This window comes from Meles meles, chromosome 8, assembly GCF_922984935.1.
Source record: "Meles meles chromosome 8, mMelMel3.1 paternal haplotype, whole genome shotgun sequence".
Classification (NCBI taxonomy): domain Eukaryota; kingdom Metazoa; phylum Chordata; class Mammalia; order Carnivora; family Mustelidae; genus Meles; species Meles meles.
The window spans coordinates 49,994,731-50,021,683 of NC_060073.1; the positions used below are offsets into that span (position 1 = coordinate 49,994,731).

General features: G+C 40.8%; 1 long non-coding RNA gene across 1 annotated transcript; it reads left to right on the plus strand.

Moving 5' to 3' along the window:
* Positions 1 to 2,170: 2,170 nt before the first annotated feature.
* Positions 2,171 to 25,211, plus strand: LOC123947890. The gene is made up of 3 exons (XR_006819877.1): positions 2,171 to 2,247; positions 9,517 to 9,620; positions 23,161 to 25,211. It is a non-coding gene; the product is annotated as an uncharacterized LOC123947890 (long non-coding RNA).
* The last annotated feature ends 1,742 nt before the right edge of the window (positions 25,212 to 26,953 follow it).

A 26,953-nucleotide genomic window follows, 5' to 3' on the forward strand; every position in this document is an offset into this window, starting at 1 on the left:
TACATAGTGTCCCCTTCTAGTGTATGTATTTTTCACTGGAACATATTGTACTTAATAACAAAGAAACAGTGGTTGAACTGTTTCTTCCTCCAGGGGCTTATATTTTCCCTATATAATATGTATTATTCTGTGTCTGAGGATTTTATCTCCTCTAACATTTAAATTACCTTAAGGACTGATTAAGCTTTATCCAACTTAAGACATTCACATTCTTTGAGTAAGAAGCCAATATAAATATAATCAATTTGCCAAAAGAGAATGTTGAACTAAGTTAAGTTGCAAGGTCCTGAGTATAATGAAAATATCTCCTTAACCATGACTTCGGTGGTTAAAATTTAATGCAACATTAACGGTGAAGTATGGCTCTTCTAATGATCTCTGCTCCTGCTTTCTAAAAGCTAAGGGAGGATTTATGTTGCAAACAGGACTCTATATTCATGGAAATATGCAGCTTGGTTTTTAAAATATCTCCAGTACATAAAAAGGCCATTTGCTCTGTTTTATGTTTTCATGTATTTATTAGTTTGTAATAATAACCGTGACCTTCAGAGGCTGGACATTTTCTGGGAGCTAATGATCTGTCAGGGTTAGAGGCCCGAAGCTTCATGCTGAGGCCATTAATCAGCCCACCAGCCTTTAACTTAACGGGTAACACCCTCTTCCATCAGTCACTGTGACTCGGGTCCTGCAAGTGAGAGCATGAGGTTTGGAAAGCCTACGCTGTGGGCTGGCTTCGCTGAATACCGCAGCTCGCTACTAAGCATACATGTGCAAACCACTGGCAGAAAATTCACACTGCAGGGGACATATTTCCTACGATTCTCACTCTTCTAAAGCCTGGAGCCTGTTTTCAAAAGTTCAAAGTTCAGAACATGGGACAGATTATCATTAATTAACTTTTCAAGCCATTGGCCAAGCAGCATTAAAAACACTGCAAAACGTTTTCATATAATTGAACCCAATTAAAAATAAGCACTTTTAATAATTTTAAAACGATGGATTTTATAAAGAGGAAAATCACAAATGAGCCCAATATTCCATTAGTTTTGTTTGCAACTGTATTATGATTATGAACTGTACCTACAGCCAGTGGTCTGCTGATTGCATTCCATACTCCTACATCTCTCTCCCTGGAGCCTTTCACAACACTGATGCAGGAAAAAAAACCAAGCGACCTTTCCTCTTAAGGTTGCTCTCTCTGGTTCTAGATCAACCCTCAGGGGCCTCTTTAGAGATCTCGTCCTCAGCAACCACTCTGTGGCATGTTGACCACTTCCTCCCTCTAGATGCTGCTCATTTATTCATTCAACAAGAATCTCTTTTGCATCTACAAAGCACTAGGCACTACTCTGGCTTTGGTGCCATCTCTCTTTCTGACTTCTCACACCCCTCTGACTTCACTCCACCTTTCCTCTTTCCTCTCCGTTTATTCTTGGTGTTATCCAGAGTTCTCTTTTGTTCTTTCTTTCTTTCTTTTTTTGTTTGCAGGATTTTGAGGTACATTTTACATACCACAAAGATCACCCATTTGAAGTGTACAGCTTGATACATTTGGGAAAGTGTACGCAGCTGTGCAACCACCATCACAATAAAGTTTTGGAACATATCCATCACCCCCCAAATTTCCTTCCTGCCCCATCTCTGGCCCCAGACAACCACTGGTCTGCTCATTGTCACTATTGATTTGGTTTGTCTAGAGTTTCATGTGCATGGGATTATTGTGTTTTCTTTTGTGTCTGGATTCTTTCTCTTAGCATGATGGTTTTGGGATTCATCCGCAACATATCAGCAGTTGGCTCCTTTTTTACTGCTCAGTAACATTCCATTGTATAACTATGCCACTTTCCCATTTATCCATCAGTCTTAAACTTTTTAATTAACCTGTACCTCAGTCTTCCAATTTGTAAAAGGGGCACAATACTGGTAAATTACTTGGAACAGAGCCTGGCACCTATTACGTTTTCTCTTAGCTCATATTATTACATTTAATCATCCACTCTTGGGTAGTACGAATGCTTACCGCATGGGGGCTCAAACCAAGAGCACCTAGGAGAGAATCTGACTTGTTGCCAGTGGGTACTGCCCTAACGGTGGGGGGTTTTCGCGCCCCTCTGGGCGGGGCCTGGAAGCCGCCGCGGAGAGCGGAAGTGCGCCGTCTCTGAGGAACGCGGAGCGGTGCGGGGAGGTAGAGGCACAAGGCGTGGGAGAAAGGGTGGGGGCGCAAGGGTGGAAGAACCCGACCGCGAGGTGAGTCGGGAGCAGAGAGGGGGCGGGCGAAGGCGGTGGCCTGGGGGCGTGGCCCGGAGCGCGGCGCGGGCAAGTTGGGCTCCCTGGTTCCGCTCAGTCCCGGCCGGCGTGGGCCGCTGTCCAGGTCCGCTTCGTCCGCTGGGCAGAGGGTACGGAGCCCAGGCCCCCTGCTGGTCCGGCGCGCCCTGGAGTCAGAACCCCTAGGATTCCTCGGGAGTGAGTGCGCCCCCCTCTTCCGGGGAAGGCCCGGCGGGGTAAGCGGAGGCGGGGCTCGGCCGCCTGTGTCGCCGCAGCTTTGCCCCTGGCTCCTCGGCCTGGTGGTGGGGCTGGTGAGCCTGGGCGGTGAGAAGGCCCCGGCGAACGAAAATCCAGGACCGCCAAGTTCTGCGCTGGGAATCCTCGCCCTCTGCGGGAGTTGCTGTGGAGACCAGCGCTCCGCCCAGCTCTTTGCTAGGCAGTTAGCAAACAGATTCCGTGTGGTGTGGTGGGCGTCGAGTTTTCAGACTTCTGACTTAAAATGTTTTTTTTTTTTAAAGATTTTATTTATTTATTTGACAGAGAGAGATCACAGGTAGATAGAGAGGCAGGCAGAGAGAGAGAGAGAGAGGGAAGCAGGCTCCCTGCTGAGCAGAGAGCCTGATGCGGGACTCGATCCCAGGACCTGAGATCATGACCTGAGCTGAAGGCAGCGGCTTAACCCACTGAGCCACCCAGGCGCCCCCTGACTTAAAATGTTAAGAGGACGAGACAGAGCCACGTCCACTCCCAGGCTGATTCTTTAAATTCACAGAAAGTGTTTAGATTTTATTTTTTTTAAATATTTTATTTATTTGACAGAAATTACAACTAGGCAGAGAGGCAGGCAGAGAGAGGAGGAAGCAGGCTCCCTGCTCAATCCCAGGACCCTGGGATCATGACCTGAGCCGAAGGCAGAGGCTTTAACCCACTGAGCCACCCAGGCGCCCCAGTGTTTAGATTTTAAAAACGTCCTCCCTCAGAAGGAGCCCTGAGCCGGAAATCAAGATAATAAACACTGTATCACGAGGGTCCCTTCCGTTACCTCACAGGGGTCAGCTAACTTTCTGGGCTTCCCGGATGATTGTCAGCTGTAGAACGAATGATCCGCAGGGCTTTCAGTTCTGGATTCCATAAATGTCTGGTATAGCTGAACAGCCTCAGTATGTGTGTCCTTACTGGTGGCTGCAAACAGTGACGAGGGCAAAGAGAGGGCAACTTGTTCGGGGCTCCGACGGGTAGACAGGCCCCGTGCTCAGGAGCTGCCAGGCAGCAGGAACTCGGGGAGCCCCCCTCAGGCTCAGAGAGAATGGATAATAGTTGTATAGTTTCAGGGGATCTGGGCCGAAGAAAGAGAAGGCTGTGTTTTGAGAAGGGGAGCGCTCTCAGACTAGGGAGTGGGAGTACAGTGTACAAGAGCTAGGCTGGTGGGTTGAAAGTGTCCATGGGACCAGTGATGCAAGCATAGTAAATACTTATGTGGTCCAACGGGACAGACGTTAACACCTTTGTTGGGGTCAGGTCAAGTTCATCTTCCTGAGAAGGCCTTTACCCCCGCCAGGTGCTCTGACTTGGATGAGTAATTCAAGGCTGCCTCATGAAAAAGACCTGTGTGATTGTGATCTGCGTGAAGAAGAGGGGATCAGGGGGCAGAGGCTAGGTTTGTGGGATTCTTTCAAGGATGTGTCTTACTCATTTGTTTTTCCAGAAATCCCTAGCAGAGAGCATTGCACTCAGCTGGTTCTCATTTGCCTTGTAAAATCCAATGAAAATCACTGAATGAAAAGCATGGCGAACTCTCTTTCCCACCTTCCTGCCATGCTCCCCCCAGTCTGATAATAATAATAATAATCGGAACCCCTTTCTTGTTCATTCTATCCTTGGTGCCTGCAATTCTTTTAATGGCAGATAAAGGCGTTCATTCCATATTTAGGCCATTCCTACACTATTTTCTTTCATTCTGGGCAAGAGGGACTCCCTGCAATATTGTCTTCCACACTTTCGAAGAGGGACTTTATTGAACTGCAGCATGTCCAAGAGAGGATGAGCGAGATGGTTAAGAGCATATAAATCATGTCATATGAGGAGCAGTTGGGCCTATTTGAACTGCAGGGACATGGTACTCAGTGGGGGAGGTGACAGATGTCTTCAAGTAAATCGAAAGGCTGCCAGGAGGAGAAGGACTTGTTTTATATTTCTCAAGTGAGGAGAAACTGTAGGGGGCTAATTTTGTTTAGCATGACTGAAAACCTTTTAATAGTTAGAGCAGTCCAGAAATGGAATGGGCTGCCCCCAGGAAGCCTTGATTTACAATCAGGGGAGGTGTTTACTCAGGCTGGATTCCATGTGTGAAGATTGTTATAGGAGAACTGATGTGGAGGGTGAAAAATTAGGGGAAAAAGACTTCTAAAGTTACTTCCAAATACCTGGTATTATATGTTACATTTTGGTTGAGAATATCTGACCTCAATTGACTCACACTGAAGCTTTTTTCTTGTTTCCAAGGCCTGAGAGTAGCGGGTTGGGGAGTATGACTGTTAATTGGGGGGACTAATAAATTATAAAAGGGAGGTAGTAGACAAGGTGAAAAATAGCCCAAGAAAGGGGGCAGTCCTAAAGGAAGATTGCCTTAGCCACTTCACAGTTTGTTTTATTTTCTGGGGTCATTGTGTTTAGCTTTGCCATGTGGTTTAGTGAGTATATTGGTGCATAGCTTTTTCTCTCTTTCCTACTAGGTCCTTTCTACAAACCGCACTTGATTTCCTTGTTGCCAACCCTGATCAGTTAGAGTGGCAGATTTAAAGATGAAATGACAAGCAGTTTAAATTAACCAGTGGAATCTAGACCTATGTTCTATTTTTATCCCTTCCCTCTTTTTGTGTAGGTCAGTAGGGAGACATTTGATTCACATACCCAATGTGCTTCTCTTGCTTTGGACTTTAGGTGGTTTTGCCAGCCCTCTTTGATTTTGTTTTGATTGGAGTCCAGCTTCATAGTCTGGAGTTTATCTTCACATAATACAGTGTACAAAAGACAAAGCTGTCGTGCCTGCAACCGCTGCCTAATGGACCAGACATTTTCCCTCTCAGTTTACATTACAGCTGTATCTGGCACATCATATAACATCCTTTTTCATTGTTATTGATATGGGATGTGAAAATATTTGAAAGCAGAAACACCATGCAAGTGTAAATTACTATTCTAGATAATATGCAAGTCTGAGGGGAGACTTTATGTAGATATTTGCTAGTACCTTCCAGCAGAGCATGGCTTTGTTGGTTTTATGACATGTTATTAGATGAATACAGCTGTTATTGTAAATTGGCACCTTTAATTTTTGGTGATTTGATGTGTCTAGTTTAAAAAGATATTTCTGCTTAGAAGCATGATCCCCAGATGAAGTTTTATCTTTGATCCTCTGCTATCTCACTCAAAACATTACATACCTCTTTGATATGCTTTACCAAACAGAAACAGTCTCTTCTTTAAACTTCACTACATTGGCAAGTTGGAAACAAACTTTTTTTTTTCTGCTTAAAAATCAAATCGCTGCCTGTACTTTGTTTAGGGAGCACAGGCTTAGGAAAGTAATCATTTCTACCCGAAGTACATCAAGTCACTACCTGTTATAGCTGAATTATCTTACGGTGTTGCTAAACATATTCAATACTAGTACTGAGATCAAATTATTATAATATGTACTATGTGTAATTGTACTAAAAGAATATTTATTGCATACTTACTCTTAGATACAACCATCTTCAGTCTGACCGCCTATTATGTACTTGCTCATATCGTGGCTTAATTTTTTTGTTTTCGAGGACCTATATCTCCCCTTCTCCAATGAACCTTCTTGAGGTATGATCATAGATAACACCTGGCATTGGTTTGTGTGCAGATAGTGGTGACTTAAATGTTTATTATGTGGGTGAATGGAGCTTACTATCATATGTCTTAAGTATCAACAGTTGCAACGTACCAGCTTGAAAACTCTGACAGCTGTAAAGGAAAATTCAGAACACATCATTTTGGAATATTCTGAAAAACATCTTATATATTTTCATACCTTGTCTTGTCAAAAGAATACAACTCTTAAAAACAAACATTCTAAAAGTGACAAAAGTGTGTAGGCAACGTCAAGCCAACCAAAGATGTCACTTATCAGGATCAAGCCTTTTCTCTTTCATCTTTATTCTTGTCAGTTATTGATGAAAAGGAAAGAAGACAAGAAAAACACGTCTAAAAAGTCTTCGGCAAGACCCGTTGTCAGACATAACTGATAAAAGATTGTACAGAAACCTCATCTCTCCCCAGGAGAGTAAATCAAACCAAGACCAAAAGAGCTGTGTAAGTATATATGTGGGCCTGTCAGGGTGAGCCCAGCAAACACCAGATAGCCCGTATTTCTAGGGAGAATTGCAATGAAGATAGGTCTTCAAACTGCTTCATACTATTTTGATGATAGGATCCTAGCAGATTCCAAAAAACAGAAAAGCACACACAAAGGAAATCATTGTGGGCCTCGTATTGTGAGTTGCCATCCCTGAAATAAACAGCTGTCCCTGTAGCATAGAGCTTCCTTTGTCATCCTGTCCATCTGTGCTGCAATTGAAAACATGTAACTCAGAAGATAAATTTGGGTGGAAAGTCTGAAAGATAAGCAGGATTCTCAAACGGGCACATCAAGCACTAGAAAAATAGGCAACAGTTTTGATCATAGTCAAGAGATCTAATTCAAAAGACTTTTTTTTTTTTTTTTGACACTTTTCCCTAGGTGTCAGAGTAGTCCCTGCAATTATTTGTCTTTAGCAACTCCCAAACATTTTAGAGACGGAAGTAGGAAGGAAGTTGCCATTATGCGATTCTGCAGAAGTTTAGCAGAGATCTTTAAGTGGAGAAGCTGTTCAAGAGCACAGCTACTTCACTCAGAGCAACTTAAGATCCTTTCGAGAATCAGAAGTCACGCGGGCACCCAAGAGGAGGCCAGTATCCAGATTTCTTGCATTCTTCAGCCACAGCTACCTCCTTGCTCTTCAGAAAGAAAGTAGATTTGGATGAAGCCCTCTGGATTTGAGTTGGACAGGAGGAAGCTGGACTTGTTAAAAGGGGCTGAGTGTATTTTTTTAACATGTTGGATGCTTGTGATGGGGCACACAGGACTCCTAAAAATGTTTTGGAGACTGTGCGCCTTATAGAAGATAATAATGAAGATGAGGGTATAGTGACTTAATGACAAGATGGAATTAATCATTTTTCTTAAAAAGGGACCATGATGCAAATATTCCTAGAAAGCTGTGAGTGAAAATAACCAGGACAAAAGTTTCAGCCTAGAAATTACGTGGGAATATGAGCAAATCCAAATTTAAAGCAGAGTTTTTTCATTTTCATGTTTCAGTGTTTTTTTGTTTTTTTTTTTAATTAAGAAAATAAAAAATCTAGAGGCACCTGGGTGGCTGAGTTGGTTAAGCATCAACTCTTGATTTTGGCTCAGGTCTTGATCTTAGGGTCATGAGATTGAGCCTGTGGGCTCAATCCTGGGTGTGGAGCCTGCTGCCTGCTTAAGATTCTCTCTTCCACGGCACCTGGTGGCTCAGTCAGTTAAGCATCTGCCTTCAGCTCAGGTCAGGATCCCAGGACCCTGGGATGGAGCCAAGCCCCGCATCTGGCTCCCTGCTCAGTGGGGAGCCTGCTTCTCCTTCTCCCTCTCCTGCTCTGCCTGTTGCACTCTCTCTGTCAAATAAATGAAATCTTAAAAAGGAAAAAAAAAGATTCTCTTCTCCCTTTCCCTCTGCCCCTTCCTCCTGCTATCTCTCTCTCTCTCAAAAAAAAAAAAAAAAAGCAAAGAAAAAAGTTGTAGCATAATACACACACGTACACACATAAAATTTTGAATTTTAGCATCTTTTTATTGCTGTAAATTGAAGAAAATGGGCTGGGGAAGTAGGGCAAACAGCAATTTCTTGGGATGTTAACATTGAGTTATCAACAATTACATAAGGCAATGTTAACTGACATCCATTTTGAATAAGAATAGAAAATAGTGTTAGTTGTCCACCTTTCCAGAAAAAAAGTTTTTAAAAAATGCAGTTATCCTCAGTAGGACTATATCTATTTATAAGAAACAACTGAATAGTTAAAAATTTGTTCACTAGTGGTTTATAAAGAGGGATTTTGGCAAATTCCATATTTTAATTTTTCCCCCCAAAGTTTTGATGTCAACAGCCTTACCATATGAGAAATACTTATTTAAACAAAACTTAGAGTCTGATCCTTAACTATTAAAACTGTGCTTATTCTAAAACATTATGCAGTTTAGAAATATGAATACTTTTGTGCAAATAGATGATTGCTTAAGTTCCCAATTACATCACCTAGTCTTTTTTGCTGTTGTTTAAGCAGTAAAGTTTATATTACTCCAACTGCTTTTTTTAAGGCTCAAAGCTTCTATTTGGGAACTCAGGATCTTAAATATTATTTGTACATTGTTCCTGTGTTGTAATAAAGTCATGCTATATTAAATTTTATAGATACTTTTGACTAGCGTGAGTGTAGATATATCATGGTATATGGTGGAATTGTTGTTGAAAGGTTATTTCTTTTAAAATATTGTTTTTATGTTTCCCACAATATACAATATTTTTCTCAGTTTGCATGTATAAATGCTAAGACAATTTAGAGGCGTGTGCAAATGTTCCTTTTCTGAGCTTACTGGAAAACTGACTTAAGTGTTTTCAATTTGTAGAATATATTACTTGCCAGATGTTTTTGATTCTTCCTACAATTTAGAAGCAACTCTCTGATTATGTTAAATATTAATTTACAAAAATTTGCGAATGACTCTAGTTGTCATACCTCATTTGAAATCAAGCTTGTAAAGGAAATAAAGTTGTTGATCTTGCCTTTTAGTATATGTGCTGCCGAAGCGAGCACTGATCTTGCCTTTTTCTTCACAGTCATTCCAAGAACGAAATACTTCATGGGTCTGGATTTCTACTTATACACAGAACCTTTGATCCCTTTGATATATGTAAAATGTCAAAGGTGGCAATCACTGAACATTTTAGAAGGGGTACTTGGTTACGTGTGTTTGTGCCATAAACACTAACAGTAGCACCAAGATGCTCTTTGTATGCGTAGTTAGTTGACCAAAGCCAAAAAAAAAAAAAAAAAAAAAAAAAGAGAGTAATGCTACACTCTTCAAAGCCCCTCTTCCTTTTGTGAGATGATTAGATCTTATCCTCTTCTGTTTTGCAGGCAAGGACCATCCACATAACTGCCACACCAGGAATCTCCAATATGCTGGGACAAGATAACATCTGTTCTGCATCAGGCCCTGGGACATCTGGCTATATACTGAGGTGAGTGATCATTGGGATTGCCCTGTTTTCCCCTATATGGAGATTGGAATCAAGACTTGGAATTTTTCCCCAGTCATTCCCAGAGACTTGCTGAACAGCCTGGCTTTAGAGACATGCTGGAGCCTCCTAGTGGTGGCCTCTGGGCATGGGAATGCTCATAACAACAGGGTGACCTGCCAAGTTCAAAGTACTTCGGCAAGAGTTATTATCACTGCAAAGGGGTTTAGGCACCTACCTAGCATCTCATAGACTGAAACATGAAGGATAATGACATATTCTGACCTGCAGGGTGTGGTGGGAATGATGAGAAAAGGGCTTTGGTGCCAGTGGATGGTTTAGCCTGGAGTGTTCCACAGGAGCAAAAAAGCAGGATTGCTGTGCCTAATGACAACTTTTGACAAGATCAGAATGGGACTCAGGTGAATCAGATCTCATGGCAATTTTGATGATTTGAATCTACTTTCACAGTTTTGCTGCTCTGAGCTCTGTGGATTTCAAATGGTCTAATAGGCAATTTGGCTAATATATGAATTTACTTAGAGAATTTACAAATTAAGCCAGTCAATACTTGCTAAGCACCCGCCATATGCTAGATACTGTGTTAAGTGCTATGGCAAATTCTGAGATGCATCACAGTTCCTACCCTGTAGGGGCTCATAGTTTGGTGGGGGATATAAGACATGTAGACCAGTCACTGGAATAGAGGGTAGGAAGTGGTAATGACTCAAGATGAATAGAAATAGACTATAAAGCAAGTTCAGAGGAGATGTGGGGGTGGTTCAGGCAGGTGGAATGGAGAGAAGTGGATAATTTAGTCATTCAGGAGTAAAATTAACACAACTTGGAAACTGATTATGAAAAGGGACTGGGGGGAGCAGAGATGAATAAAAAATGCTGTGATGTTTCTAAGCATGCATGGCAGAGGAGTCAACAGGGGACACAGAAGGTGAAGCATATTTGGAGGGATATAGGAAGGGTTCAGTTTTGGACAAGAGGAGTTCAAGGTGGAAATTCAGACTTGGAGTATGAGAGGGAAATGGCTCTCGAGGTACAGAATATGGGCTCTTTTGCGTTGGAGAGAAAACAAAGCAGCAGAATTCTGTAAGGTTTCAGAGGACAGGTAGAGAGAGACCTGTTCTCTGTGGAGAAAGAGTGAGAGGCAGTATGGGAGTGAGTCTGTGCTCAAGAGTCAGACCCACCCGAGTCTGAATTTCAGCTCTGTTTCATACTCTTTGCGGGCAAGATATTGAACCTTTCTTTTTTTTTTTTAATTTTTTTATTTTAAAGATTTTGTTCATTTATTTGACAGATCACAGTAGGCAGAGAGAGAGGGGAAGCAGGTTCCCCGCTGAGCAGAGAGCCCAATGCAGGGCTCGATCCCAGGACCCTGGGATCATGACCTGAGCCGAAGACAGAGGCTTAACGCACTGAGCCACCCAAGTGCCCCAAGATATTGAACCTAAGCCTCAGTTTCCTCATCTACAAAATGCGATAGAGGATAGCATTTTTCTCAGAGTAGATGTGAGGATTCATTAAGATGGTATATGTAAAATATTTAGGTTGATGCCTGACATATGCTCAAGAAAAGTGAATTATTTCAAAAAATGTATTACCATTAATAATAGAAATGATTGTGGACAGAAACTTGGGGCCACTGACATTTTGGGGGGTTGGAGGAGGAGAAATCAGAGAAGAAGGCGAGAAAAATCAACAGAAGAGGGTCAACGGACTATAGTTTTGCAGTGTTAGGAGAGAATTTTACAGGGACTTAGTGACTGCTGTTAAAATTCTCTCCTAGAGAGTTAACGTGGTTGAGTGTAGAGCAAATACCATTACATTTGGGGGAATATGTTAGTTTGCTAGGGCTTCTATAACAAAGTACCATGGATTGGGTGACTTAAATAATAGGTATTTTCTCATACTTCTCAAGGCTAGTAGTCTGAGATCAAGATGTCAGCGGAGTTGGTTCCTTCAGAGAGTATGAAGACAAATATGTTCCATGCCTCTCCCCTAGTTGAGGGTGGTTTGCTGGCCATCCTGGCATTCCTTGGCATGTTCTGATCCCTGCCTTTGTAAATCACATGGCACTCTCCCTGTGGGTATGTCTGTGCCAGATTTCCTTTTCGTAGTAAGGACACAGCCATATTGGATTGGGGGCCTCCTTACTCCAGTATGACTTCATCTTAACTAATTATATCTGCGATGGCCTTATTTTCAAATTTCCAAGTAATGTCACATACTGAGCTACTTGGGTTAGTACCTCAACATATGAATTTTGTTGGGATGCAGTTAAACTCATAACAGGGAAGGTGGACTTTGGAAGAATTGTTTAGGCAGAGATCAGATTATACATACAGCAAGAAAATAAGAAAGTGGATCTCTAAGATGGAGGTAAAACAGAGGAACATGGGACAAATTGAAGTATACTGACCATGAGAGCAGAGATGTTTCAAATGAGGAGAAAGCAAGGTGGATGGATGGATAATAGTCTGAGTCTATATTTAAGTCCAGTCTGTACCCTTCTGCCAGGCCCTATGCTCTTTTCTTTTGTTTTTGCCTGAATTATATGGAGAATTGGTTTATCTCTCTAGTTTTCTCATGAAAAAACAGTTGTTAAGAAATTGTCATCAAGGGGCACCTGGGTGGCTCAGTGGGTTAAAGCCTCTGCCTTCGGCTCAGGTCATGATCTCAGGGTACTGGGATCAAGCCCCGAATCAGGCTCTCTGCTCAGCAGGGAGCCTGCTTCCTCCTCTCTCTCTCTGCCTGCCTCTCTGCCTACTTGTGATCTCTTCTGTCAAATAAAAAAAAATCTTTAAAAAATATTAAAAAAAAAAAGAAATTGTCATCGAGAGAGAAAGAAAGAAAGCCCATGCCGGCGGCCCTGATTGATATTGTCTATAGAAATATAATGAGGGAGGGAGGAAGGGAGTCCTCCTTTGGATACAACCAGAGTGTATCTATTTGTAGAATTTCAGGATTTCTTAAAAAGCTTTTTTTTCCCCCAAAGAAGATATGTAGCTTAGAATGAAGAACATTTCCTTTGAGAAAAAAGCTTTAAAGATAGTAATAATCTTAATTAAATAGTGTTTCATATTCAGAAGGGAACAAAATTATAAATGTACATACAACTTTCTCAACCATATGTTCTTTTTAATGATATTAATATATCCCTTGAGATAGAAGTAAAGCTTCTTCCTAATTAGGTAGTATTTTATTAAACTGAAAGAAATCTCATGTTAGTTTGAATACCATTTTCAAGAATTAAATAACACTTATAGTCTCAGATAAAGAGGATTTTGCTTTCTTCCATGGAAATTATTGGTGCTGGTCAAAAAACAATTTTAGAATGAAGGAAAACAAGAGGTCTCCTTGCTAATTAAAGGCAATTCAAATTCTCCAAGATTTTGCCAAGCATGAATATATTATTGCTGATTCTATTTGTGCCAAGATAGCTATTTTAAGGAAAAATTCGGATAATTTAAACTTCATAAAAATCTAATTTCTGCACTTGACTAATCTTTTCAGTCAAATCAGTCAAAATGATTTACATTTACAGATTCAACCTAAATTAACCTTAAAGGTATATAGTGTGGATGAATGGATAAGGAAGATGTGGTACATATACACAATGGAGTATTATGCCTCCATCAGAAAGGATGAATACCCAACTTTTGTAGCAACGTGGACGGGACTGGAAGAGATTATGCTGAGCGAAATAAGTCAAACAGAGAGAGTCAAGTATCATATGGTCTCACTTATTTGTGGAGCATAACAAATAACATGGAGGACATGGGGAGGTGGAGAGGAGAGGGAGTTGAGGGAAACTGGAAGGGGAGATGAACCATGAGAGACTATGGACTCTGAAAAACAACCAGAGGGTTTTGAAGGGGTGGGGGGGTGGGGTGGGGGGGGTGGGGGGGTGGGGTGGGTGTGGGGGTGGGAGGTTGAGGAACCAGGTGGTGGGTAATAGGGCACGTACTGCTTGGAGCACTGGGTGTGATGCCAAAACAATGAACACTGTTATGCTGTAAATAAACAAACAAAAAAAAAGGTATATAGTGTGGAGCAAGGTCATGAACCCTGGGGCTGGAAACAGAAAGACTGAGTTCAAACCCTGGTTCTATGATTAAAGAAAAAACGGGGAGAACAAAAAGTATGTAAAATTGAAATCAAAAGAGATTAAAATAATTGTAAGGAATACTACATGTACTTCTATGGCAGTATGTTTGAAAGAAGAAAATAAGTGCTGATTTCCTCCCCAAATATAAATCCCCCAAGGGAATAAGCTGAAGTGGAAAATATGAATGTACTAGTTACTATAGAACATGTTGGAAAGGTGATTAAAAGGCTATGATTGAAGAAGAGAGCAGGCCCAGACAGAGTCCCAATTGTTTTTTTCATTTTTTTAAAAAAGATTTTTATTTATTTATTTGACAGACAGAAATCACACGTAGGCAGAGAGGCAGGCAGAGAAAGAAGGAGGGGAAGTAGTCTCCCTTCTGAGCAGACAGCCCGATGCGGGGCTCGATCCCAGGACCCTGAAATCATGACCTGAGCTGAAGGCAGTGGCTTAACCCACTGAGCCACCCAGGCGCCCCAAATGTTTATAAACTAGGTCATAGACAGTAATCACATGAATATAGGTGCAACATTTATAAATAAAACATTAATAGGGGCGTGATCTCTGTCTGTGATCTCTGTCTGTCAAATAAATAAAATCTTTAAAAAAAATTAACAGATACATTCAAATAAAGTAGTCAGGAGTAGTAAAACAAGTATAGTTTATTTCAAGAATACAACTACTGGAAATGAACCAACATGATCCATTCATCAACAAATTAAGGGGAAAATATATAAACATACCTGTTTGAAAGACATCTGATTAGATTAGGGACTATCCCTATGAAAAACTTCCCCCAAAAATAAAGATTTACTACCAAAATGCACAGCAAATATTATCCTAAATGGTAAAATAGTAAAACCATTGGTTTTAATTCATAGCAAGAACTAGACAAAAATGCCTGCCCTCGCCGTTATTATTTAACACTGTCTTGGAGGTTTATGCAAGTATAATGAATAAGTAAATTAATTGGTAAAAAAATACTGAGAAAGAGGAGAAAATAAGCTCTTTTTCTGACCATAGGACTATATGCGTAGAAAATCCAGGAAGCTGTAGTAAAAACTCCTTGGAGTTAATAAAGGTAATTTGACTAGGTGTCTAGATGCAAGATAAAATATATTAATATCAGCATTTTTTATCTACAGAAATATATAGCTACAAATGGAAATGTTAGCAACTGCTTAATAACAACAGAGTTATAATATAGGAAGAAATTTAATAAGAAAAAAACAGGACTTAATATGAAGCAAATAAATCATTAGGAGTTATATATCTTATAGAAGGTCATAAAACAAGACATAAACAAATAAAAACACCATGTTTTGGATAGAAAGACAACTTAAAATGGTCAATTCTTCTAAAATTAATATGTAAAGCTAAGGCAGTTCTTTTTTTTTTTTTAAATATTTTATTTATTTGACAGAGAGAAATCACAACTAGGCAGAGAAAGGAGAAGGAAGCAGGCTCCCCGCGGAGCAGAGAGCCCAATGTGGGGCTCAATCCCAGGACCCTGAGATCATGACCTGAGCCGAAGGCAGAGGCTTTAACCCACTGAGCCACCCAGGCACCCCAAGCTAAGGCAGTTCTTATTAGGATCCCAGGGGCTTTGAGGTGGGGAGAATAAAGAAGAAGCAATGCCCAAAGATGGCTCAGAAAAATATGGTAAGAAGACTAGTGAGAGAGGGTATAGTATAGCAGAGCATACTATAAATTAAATATTACATTGACATAAGAATAGGTAACTAGATCAGTAAAACAGAATAAAGATTCTGGAGATAGTCCTAGACTATATAAGCTTCTTCTACATTAGAAAGTTGCTAGTTTAGTTCAGTGGGGAAAGGATATATTCTATAATGAATGGTCCTGGCAAAACTGGTTATCTATCTGGAAGAAAAACTTGGATGCTTGTCTTATGTTTAGTCAAAAAAATTAAATGTAAATACTAAATATAAAAAATGATACAATAATGTCTTGCAAGATCATCTGGGAGGCTACATTCCCAATAATTGGGAATGATGGGGAAATACCCCTTTAACCAGAAGTTTAATCATATTTATAAATTCACACTTCTTTATGGCAGAGTTCATCAGCAGAGTCAGTAGACAAATGACTGATTTGGAAAGAAAATGATTATCATGCAAATGATAGGTATATAATTTGTAATGAAAATATACCAACAACTCTTACAAATGGAAACAGAAGACAACCTACCCAGTAAAACATGGCTAAGTCAGGTAAACAGGCATTTTGTGGAAGAGCAAAGCTTTTTGCCAGCAAACATATGAAAAGGTGCTCAATCTAATTAGAAATTAGAGAAATGCAAATTAAAATAATAATGAGATTAATCTTTACCTCTACCCGGCTGGTGGAAAGAAGTAGTAATGCCAACTACTGTTGGGTTATAGGCAAGGAGGTACTCAACATACTTTGCCAAAGGAAAGGTGAATTATTTCAGTCCTTCTGCAAAGTAGTCTGGGAACTTCTTTTAAAAATAAAAATATGTCTTTTCTTCAACCTGGTAGTTGCTCTCACCGACTTTTTTCCCCTAAAGATTTATTTATTTATTTAAGCTTTAAAAATTATGTTATGCTAGTCACCATACAGTACTTCATTAGTTTTTTATGTAGTGTTCCACGATTCATTGTTTATTTAAGAGAGAAAGTGTGAGCAGCGGAAAGCGAAGAGGGAGACAAGCAGACTACCTGATGAGTGGGGCGCCTGAATTGGGGCTGGATCCCAGGACACTGAGATCATGACCTGAGCTGAAATCAAGAGGCAGAAGCTCAACCAACTGAGCCACCCAGGCACACCTCATTGATTTTTTTTTAAAAATACAAGTGAACCCATTCTGATTTGAAAGGATTTTTTAAAAGATATTGTTAAATGAGAAAAAAAAAGATGCCAGGAAATATATATAATATAGTTGGGTTTTTACAAGACAAAGAATGAAAAGCCTTTGCCAATGTGAATGTGAGTATGTGAGATTTTAATATGGAGAAATATACAGACATATACAGATGCATACTAGACTATCAAGATGGGTTTTCTGTGGTATTGGAGGGAGGGCAGATGGTTAAGCCAATATAATTTTTCAGCAATTTCTTACATAAAACTTTTACTTATTTTTTCCAATTAAAATTTTTATTTTACTAAAAATACTTTATGAAGGTGAAGTTTTTCCATCAATATTTTTTGACAAAGCCTCAATAATTAGCATTTTCTTTGTATCTAGCTGGACTGACTATAACCTATGTTATTGTGAATTTTCTTTCTGGCCCTTATTTTTAACAAGTATGGTTTGCTTGGTAGTTACTAATTATTATTATTACTTGAAGGTAAAAATCAGTCTTTCTTTTTTTTAAAATTTTATTTACTTATTTGACAGGTAATCACAAGTAGGCAAAGGGGCAGGCAGAGAGAGAGAGGAGGAAGCAGGCTCCCTGCTGAGCAGAGAGCCAGATGTGGGGCTCCATCCCGGGACCCTGGGATCATGACCCAAGCCAAAGGCAGAGGCTTTACCCTACTGAGCCACCCAGGCGCCCCAATCAGTCTTTCTCTAGTTAGCCATCTTATTCTGTGTAAGTCTCTGTTATTGGGATTTAGGGAGAAAATAATCTGAAAATGCATATTTTTCAGGTGAAATCTGATATTTAAAGCATTGGTGGCTAATTTGAATTTTATGAATCACAGTGCGGGCCAACATTATTTAGGTTCAGTGAAACGTGTCTGCAGGCTGCATACTTTTTGACTTCTGGTGCGGCTCAGGTCTTGGCTGTCCTAATGTTCCTAATGCTGGAAATGTGTCACCTACTAGGAAAATGTCATCCTCTCTTTGAAAATCCCCTCCTGTCATGGAACTAGGGCTGTAATTCCTGGGACCAGATAAATCAGGTATGTGCATGTTTCAGATCTGAATGATAGTAATGAAGAGAAGTGTGCTGGGGAGGCCTCTTCTAGATACACCCCCATATGGTCCCTCATGTGTTTCAGTGCATCACCAGGAAATAGCCGCATGGGATGCCGCCTATCCAGCAGTAGGTGGCAGCAACAGAACAAAGATTGGCCACGTGAGGGCCTGTGATGCTCCCAATTTCTTCTTTATTTATATATGAATTAGGGAAAGAACAGATTGGTGATCAGTTTTAGAGGGAAGAAAATTACTTGCCATACCCTTTCCATTAAAAAAAAAATTTAAGGCCCTACTATGTGCCAGCCACTGTGCTGTGCATTTTATTTTTACATTTATTTTTTTTTTGAGTTGCCACACGAGGTCACGTTAGCTTTAGGTGTATGACATAGTGTGATTTGCCGAGTTGACACATTCTGCTATATTCACCACAAGTCTTGTGCTGTGCATTTTAACAGTTGTGGTGTTCAATCTTCACAACCTGTGACACAGGCAACTATTTCTCTCATTTTAAAGATGAGGAAATTAAGTTTTTGAAGACTGAAGGAATGTGCCCGAGGCTGTCCTGTTTCTCACAGGCAGAGTCGTGTCCGGAAGTGCTAGATCTTTGACTGTTTTTCTGGAATCATACCTATTATACCAGCCTGCAGTCCAGCTTCTGTCTCAGTTCTCCTGACTTTCTGCCTGATTAATGTTGTGGAGAAACTCGGGCTGTACTTGGGGACAGAGGAAGCCAGCATGGCAGAGGACATTTGCCCCAGATGCTGGCCAGGTGGTTGTGCCTAGAGCTGCTGATTGAGGGAAGATGGATGCTACGGCAGACGAACACCACACTTTCAGTCTGAGAAGGGATGTGGAAATTTGATGCGTTTTTCCTTTTTTGTATAATTATTCCCATGACAGAAACAGATGACCTTTTCCCTCATTTCTTACTATTCAAAGTATTGGCATAGAAAATAAGTTGTATAAGAAGTTAAATGCTTCTTGTGATAAATGTGAGGGGCTGCCCATTTGGTAATTAAAGCTGTGGGATATTTGCATGACAGACCTGTCCTTGGCTATTTCATACTGCATCAGACTCTATTTGATTGAAAATGACTAATATCATGATTTTATATAAATGGCTCAAATCTGTTAGACAATTTGCTTAATAAATGAGATCAGCCAGCAAAGCTCACAATTTCTTCCAGTGTAAGGCAGTGTGGGGGTAGAGAGCAGACTCAAGATAATTCTCCTCTGCCTGTGTGATCTTGTGTATGTAGCTCATTCTTCATCTGTAAGGGAGGGGTTGGACTAGATGACACCAGAAGTTTCTTCCTGTTCTGCTAGCCTGTGATTTTCTGGAGTCCCCGTGGATCTGTATGTGAACAGAACCAACCCCCTTCCATGCAGGGCAGCTCCAGAGGGAGCCACAGAGATTAGATAAGCCCTTGTATCTTCAAAGAAACGATCCCAAGTCACTGGCAAGTTAGGAACCAACTAAAAAGGACATAGTTATATGGCATCTAAAGAACTTGGGTTTGGAGTCAGACAGTCCTGATCCAAATCTTGGCTCCACTGATGACTAGCTGTATAATCCTGGGCAAGTCACTAGCACTCCCTGATTCTTGATTTTCTTAGTGGACACCTTAAGATTTGCTGTGGGTTTTTAAGAGTCAGAGTTTATCATGTGTTTGACTCATGACAGTTGTCCAGTAAATGGTAACTCTTTTCACTAGTGATTGTTATGGGTTGAATTATGTCACCTGAAAATTCATATGTTAAAGTCCTGGCTCTTAGTACCTTCCAAAATGATCTTATATGGAGGGGGTAATCTTACTTCAGGGGTAATCAAGTTAAAATGACGTCATTAAGAGAGTCTGTTTTCCACTGGGCATTCTTTTCTGCTTTGTTGAAAGTTAGTTGACCATAGAGTTGAGGGTCCATTTCTGGGCTCTCTATTCTGCTCCATTGATCTATGTGTCTGTTTTTGTGCCAGTACCATACTGTCTTGATTATAGCTTTGTAATAGAACTTGAAGTCTAGGAATTGCCACCAACTCTGGTTTTCTTTTTCAACATTACTTTGGCTATTTTGTTGTCTTGTCTGGTTCCATACAAATTTCAGAATTGTTTGATCTAGCTCTGTGAAAAATGCTGGTGTTATTTTGATAGGGATTGAATGAATATGTAGATTGCTTGGGGTCGTATAGACATTTTAACAATATTTGTTCTTCTATTTCATGAGCATGGAATGTTTTTCCACTTCTTTGTGTCTTCCTCAATTTCTTTCATAAATTCCCTATAGTTTTTAGAGTACAAATCTTTTACTTCTTTGGTTAGGTTTATTCCTAGGTATCTTACGGTTTTTGGTGCAGTTGTAAATGGGATTGATTCCTTGATTTGTCTCTTTTTTCTAAGGTTTATTTTGCTCTTTTACAGCTCCTTTTTAAAAAAAATTAAATTTGTTTTAGGGGCACGGGTCTGCGATTCATCAGTCTTATGTAACACCCAGTGGTTTCCACAACACATACCCTCCCCAGTGTCCATCACCCAGACACCCCATTCCTCATCTCCCTCCAGCAACCCTCAGTTTGTTTCCTAAGATTAAGAGTCTCGTGGGGTGCCTGGGTAGCTCAGTCAGTTGGGCATCTGCATTCAGCTCAGGTCATGATCTCAGGGTCCTGGGATCAGGTCCCCTGTCAGGCTCACTACTTGGCAGGGTGTCTGCTTCTTCCTCTCCCTCTGGACCTTCTGTTTGTGCTCTCTCTCTCTGTCTCAAATAAATATATAAAATCTTAAGAAAAAAGAAAAAAGAGTCTCTTAAATGATTTTTTTCCCTCTCTGGTTTCATCTTGTTTCATTTATTCCTCTTTCCTCTGTGATCCTCTGCCTTGTTTCTTAAATTCCACATATCAGTGAGATCATATGATAATTATCTTTCTGATAGACTTATTTCACTTAGCATAATACCCTCTAGTTCCATCCATGTCATTGCAAATGGCAAGATTTCATTTTTTTTTTTAAAGATTTTATTTATTTATTTGACAGAAATCACAAGAGAGGCAGGCAGAGAGAGAGGAAGGGAAGCAGGCTCTCCACTGAGCGGAGAGCCCGATGTGGGCTCTCCACTGAGCGGAGAGCCCGACGTGGGACTCGATCCCAGGACCCTGAGATCATGACCTGAGCTGAAGGCAGCGGCTTAACCCACTGAGCCACCCAGGCGCCCGAGATTTCATTTTTTTTTATAGTACCTGCACCCCAATGTCAAGCAGCAATGTCCACAATAGCCAAACTATGGAAAGAACCCAGATGTCCACTGACAGATGAATGGGTAGAGAAGATGAATGGGTAGAGAAGATCTTCTCTATATATATATCTGTATAATATATATATTATATATATTATATATATATATACTATCTGTATAATATATATATTATATATATATACACACACACACACACACACACACAGTGGAATATTATGTAGCCATCCTTGATTTCTCTTTCTGATGCTTCATTATTGGTGAATAGAAACACAACAGACGTTTATGCATTGATTTTATATCCTGTGACTTTGCCGAATTCCTGTATCAGTTATAGCAATTTTTTAGTGGAGTCTTTTGGGTTTCCTACATAGAGTATGATGTCATCTATAAATCCTGAAAGTCTGACTTCTTCCTTGCCAATTTCAATGCCTTTTATTTCTTTTGTTGTCTGTTTGCTGAGGCTAGGACTTCCAGTAGTATGTTGAACAAGTGTCGGGAGTGGACATCCCTCCTGTGTTCCTGACCTTAGGGGAAAAGCGCTCACTTTTTCCCCATTGACGATGATAGTAGCTGTGGGTCTTTTGTATATGGGCTTTATGACGTTGAGATCTTCTAGCCCTACTTTTTTTAGGGTTTTAATCAAAAGATGTTGTATTTTGTCAAATGCTTTTTCTGCATCTATTGAGAGAATCCTATGGTTCTTATCTTTTCTTTTATTAATGTGGTATAGCACATTGATTGACTTGTGGATATTGAACCACTCCTGCAGCCCAGGAATAAATCCCACTTGGTCTTGGTAAATAATCCTTTTAATGTACTATTGGATCCGATTAGCTAGTATATCATTGAGAATTTTTGCATCCATGTTCATCAGGGATATTGGTCTGTAATTATCTTTTTTAATGGGGTCTTTGTCTGGTTTTGGGATCAAGATCAACCTGGTCTCATAGAAATAGTGATTTGAAGGGACACTTGCACCCTAGTGTTTGTAGCAGCAATGTCCACAATTATGGACAGACTATGGAAAGAGCCTAGATGTCCGTTGACTGATGAATGGATGAAGAAGATGTGATACACACACACACACACACACGCGCGCGCACACACACACACACACTGGAATATTGCTCAGCCATCAAAAAGAATGAAATCTTGCCATTTGCAATGACGTGGATGGAACTAGAGGGAATTATGCTAAGCGAGACAAGCCAGTCAGAGAAAGACAAATACTATATGATTTTCACTCATATGTGGAATGTAAGAAACAAAACAGATGAACATAGGGGAAGAGAAGGATAAGTAAGGTAAAATAAAAACAGACAGAGAAGCAAACCATAAGAGAATCTTAACTATAGAGAACAAACTGAGGGTTGCTGGAGGGAGGATAGGTGAGGGGAGGGGTAACTGTGTGATGGACATTAAGAAGGGCACTTTATGTAATGAGCACTGGGTGTTGTATACAACTGGTGAATTACTAAATTCTACCTCTGAAACTAATGTGTTAACTAACTTGAATTTAAATAAAATCTTAAAAAAAAATTATTGTGAACTCCAACACTGTACCAGCAGTTTTCAGATAACGGTTGTTTACTATTTTTTAAATGTTTTTATTATTTTATTTGTAATTGTAAAAATAAACCTATAACATAAAAAAATGATGTTGTTAAGGTGGGTGTAATCAAATACGGTATCCTTACAAAAGGGGGATTTGAACACAGAGATTACCTAGAGGGAAGATGATGTGGGTAGATAAAGGGAGAAGATAGCCGCCTAGGCCAACCAGAGGGGACTGGAACAAATCCTTCCCTCACAGCTCTCTGAAGGAACCAACCCTGCTGACAGCTTGATCTTGAACTTCCAGCCTCCAGAACCAAGACACGATACTTTTCTGTTGCTTAACCTGCCCAGTCTGTGGTACTTTATCCTCACAGTCCAAGCAAACTAATACAGCTCTTTTTGCTCGGATCGCTGTTCTGCTGCCTCCTTGCCCCACTCTGAGTGTACCTTGTGTAGCACCTATACAAGCACATGTCTTGTTGTGACTTTATGTTCCCTGCCTCAGCTGCTCCCAAGTGGTCGGCCAGCCTTTGGGATGGTATTAAAATAGTTCACATTTATTGGTACCATTTTATATGCCAGGAAATTGAGGCACAGATATGTTTTTACAACTTATCTCAAGGTCACATACCTATGAACTAATAGAGCGAAGATTTGGATGGACCCAGACACTCTGACCCCACAATCCTTGCCCTTAATTCTCACAGTGACATCTTCACCACCACTCAGAGGAGCTTGGCCATGACTGGAGCTGAAAGAAGAGAAATGAATGGCTATTTCTTATTAGCAGGACAGAACTGACAGCTCTGTGTCCTCAGTACTGGCCTCCATGTATCTCTCTCATCACATCACTGGAACATACTAGACAATGGTGCCCACTGCCTGCAGATCACTCAGCTTGCTAAGGAGTTCCATTGGCCAGAGTCCAGAGCTGTTGCTCTCATTTTAAGTCCTGGACCTTTCATCTTTCAGGCTTTCTCAGAGCTGCCATTGATGAATTTTTGGGCTTCTGTTCAAGGATCTGATGCAGAAAAGCACTATGGGGAAGCAGAATGTCATAGTGGTTAAGGGTGCAGGTTCTGGTGCCAGATGCCTGGGTTTGGATACTAGCTCTGTACATGACTTAGCCTCAGGTACTCATCTGTAAAATGGGATGACTGTAGTACTTATTTCATAGCGTTGTTTTGGTGAGAATTAATTAGCAGATGTTCACTTCTTAGATCAGCACTTGGTGAGTACTTAATACACGTTGGCAGTTATAACGTGTCAGTGGGATGGACTGTAGTACTCTAATGGCAACTACCTAGGGGAGCATCTCTTCCAGGAAAAAGACTGAACTATATCCAATCTATAGTAATAAATTCATAAAATTTAAATAACCTGTCATCCATATTGCAATAGAAATACAGAGCTTGATGTATATGCAAGTTATTTCAGAACTGTGCAATTTAGTAGGAAATGTTCATAACACATAATAAATATTTGTTGAACAAATAAAGGAAATGTGAGGTGAGGCCTTGGTGCTGTGGGAAAGAGGGGAGTGCAGCCTGGCAGAGGGATGCCTGGGCAGCTATGATAAAAGAGTAGTAAATTGTCCAGTTCTAGAGGATGAGGTGAATTCTGATCCAAAACAACAGGTGGAGAAGTGAGAGGGCAGTGGGCATCTCAAGACCCTTACCATGGCCAGCAGTGGTGGAGATGTTGGGGCTAAGGCTGGGCTGAGCAAGAGGCAGCAGGCCTGGGAGCAGGGGCAGAGAGGTGCTATATTCTAGGAAGGGAAATCCAGGGAGGACAGGAGCTTGTCAGACAGGCCGAAAGACTCTTCTGTGGGAATTAGAGATGGTCTCTGTCTCTTGCTGACTCACTGGGTCTCTGGAGAAAGGCCTGGGGGCAGCAGAAGTACTGCAGACCCTGATGGCTACATGAGCTAAGCCTGCTTCCTGAACACTGAGGACAGGTCTTTGCTGCTGGCAGCCGGGAGGTGCTAGACACCTGGGCTGAGAGAGAGTGCCAAGGACTGGATTCCAGCTTCCGTGTTGCAAGGCATCAGGACAACAGTGAAGCCCAGCAAGAATGAACACTCCCATTCCGAACCTGAAACTTGCAATTATACCTGGAACTTTTAAAATGGAGTCAATTGAGGGCTTTCCAGAAGCAACAGAAAGATTTCTGTTGCATTTGTCAGTAAGAAGTATAAACTGCTATAATCTTTTTAGAGAGTGATTTTGCACTATTAATCAACATTTAAAGGATGTTAATTGCAGTGTTGTTTGTAACAGTGAAAAAGTGGAAATGATCTAAATGCCATCAACAGAGGATTGGTTAAATAAGTAATAGTACTTCTGTAGTATGGAGTAATATATTTCAACCAAAATTGATGAAGTAAACATGTACAGATAGGAAAAAGTTACCACATTAAATCATATGGAAAAAGCATGCTTCAAAAGAATTAATCAGTAATATCCTGTGTGCAAAAAAAAAAAAAAAAAAAGAATTTCATGCACGGAATACGTATGTTTGAGTAATGCATGGGACATATCTGAAAGGACACAAACCAAATGAACAGTGGCTAATTCCAGAAAAAGGGCTTGATGGGAGATGGGAGGGAGAGAAAAGGGAAGAGGGTATCTCACTTTATACTTAAAAGATTTCTGTACTGTTTGCTTATATTGTTCTGTTTTATAAATATTTATGACATGCTATTTTTAAAACAATGTAAAAAAGAACCTCAAAATAAAACTAAAGTTTGTTACCTGGGTATTTGGGGTTTTATATTTTCTTGTCTGTCTTCAGTTTTGAAACAAATTACTTGTTTTTTTTTTCTTCCATTTTGACCTCAGTTGTTCTTCTTTTTTTTAATTATGTTCAGTTAGTCAGCATATAGTATGTCATAAGTTTTTGTTGCAGTGTTTGACGTTATTTAGTTGTGTGTATCACCCAGTTGTCATTTTTTTACAAAAAAAGATTTTATGTGGCTTTTTAAAGACCGTAGGGGGCTGTGGAGAGGCTGGCAGTGGGGTTGTGGTCATCAGGAGGCCAAAGGGAGTAGTGATGGGACACTGCCAAGGGGGTTTGTGGGCAGGAGAGAAACTTCCGAGGTGTGTCATTCTCTGAAGGCCATCAAATGGACACTTGTTGGGCACTAGGCATTATATTTAGCACCATGTTGGACATCTCAGTGGGTACAGCTCTGCACTTCAAGGGAATTTTGCAGAGCATGGCATAGAGCTTGACAGATACTACGTTTTGGATGGCTGAGGTCATTTCACAACCTCTTCCCTGGCTGTAGCTTATTACCACTCACAGGGCTCAGGGCAGTCACTGGGCACTGGGCGGAATTCTGTGTGTGTCTCTCCACTGAACACACCATAGAATTCTTACTGGACTCCACATAAAATGTAACTTCCAGCATCATAGTTGGCATCATGCAGAACTCTGAGAAGATCCCCGGGAACCACATTTTGTGGGTACCCTAATAATGGTTATGGATGAGTAGATGAAGAGTTTGATTCTTGCTCTCTCAGAACAGAGCCAGTGCTAGGAGGAAACGGAGTTATAGACCCAGCAGGGCAACCACCTCTCCTCTGCCAGAGCTCCCTGAACTGACCGTGGCCATGAGGAAGGTAGACCAGAGACTGAGTCAGGGCAAGGAAAGAGTTGAGCCCACTTGCCAACTCCTTCTCGCTATCAGAAAAGCCCCAAGGGCTTGAAAGGGTCAGTTTGCTGCGTGAGACTCCAAATGAACAAACAGAATCCCCCATCATTAATACAGATACTTCTGAGAGCAGTGCAAGGTGAAGGCAAACCAAAGAGCCTGGAGGGAGAATGAAGCTCTGAGAGAAGTCACATGTCCAGCCTCGCTGCTGCTTGGATGGCAGACCCTTGTCTGCCTTCATAAATTCCCATTTTCATGTGGCCTTTAATTTCCCACATAAAGGCAATAAAACCAAATTAAATCCCTCCTGTGACCCCTCCAATTTTTCATGAGAGTTTTTGTACCCTCATTGCCAACAACAAAGCCTAGTTGAGATGGGATGCTGGGTGGCTGGCTAGGCACCTTCATTAGCTAGATTATTCCATACATTTCAGATTAACAGAGATTTGAAGTTGCTTGTAAGCAACCAAGAAAGGACCACATGCAGAGTTATTTGAGAATAATCAAAGGAATTTTGTGTATTCTTAACTTAGGAGGACCCACAGCAGGGCAGACTTCACTCCTCATAAATGCTCTCAGGGCCTTTTGGACAATCTTGGGCAGCTTCTTCTGCTGTGATTCAGAAAAACAGGTGTATGCACCTGGGAACTCTCACTCTTAACTGGAGAGTGATATACCTTTATTGAAAGCCTTCCCTTGAATCGAGAAGAGAATGTTGGCTCATCACGCTGCTAGACTTAACCCAGGCACCTCACTCTTCCCCAAATATATTGAGGGAACTCCCTTGAAATTCCCTTCTCCCTCTAGGTGCTGGCAGCCATTTGGCCCTTTATCAATAGATTTAC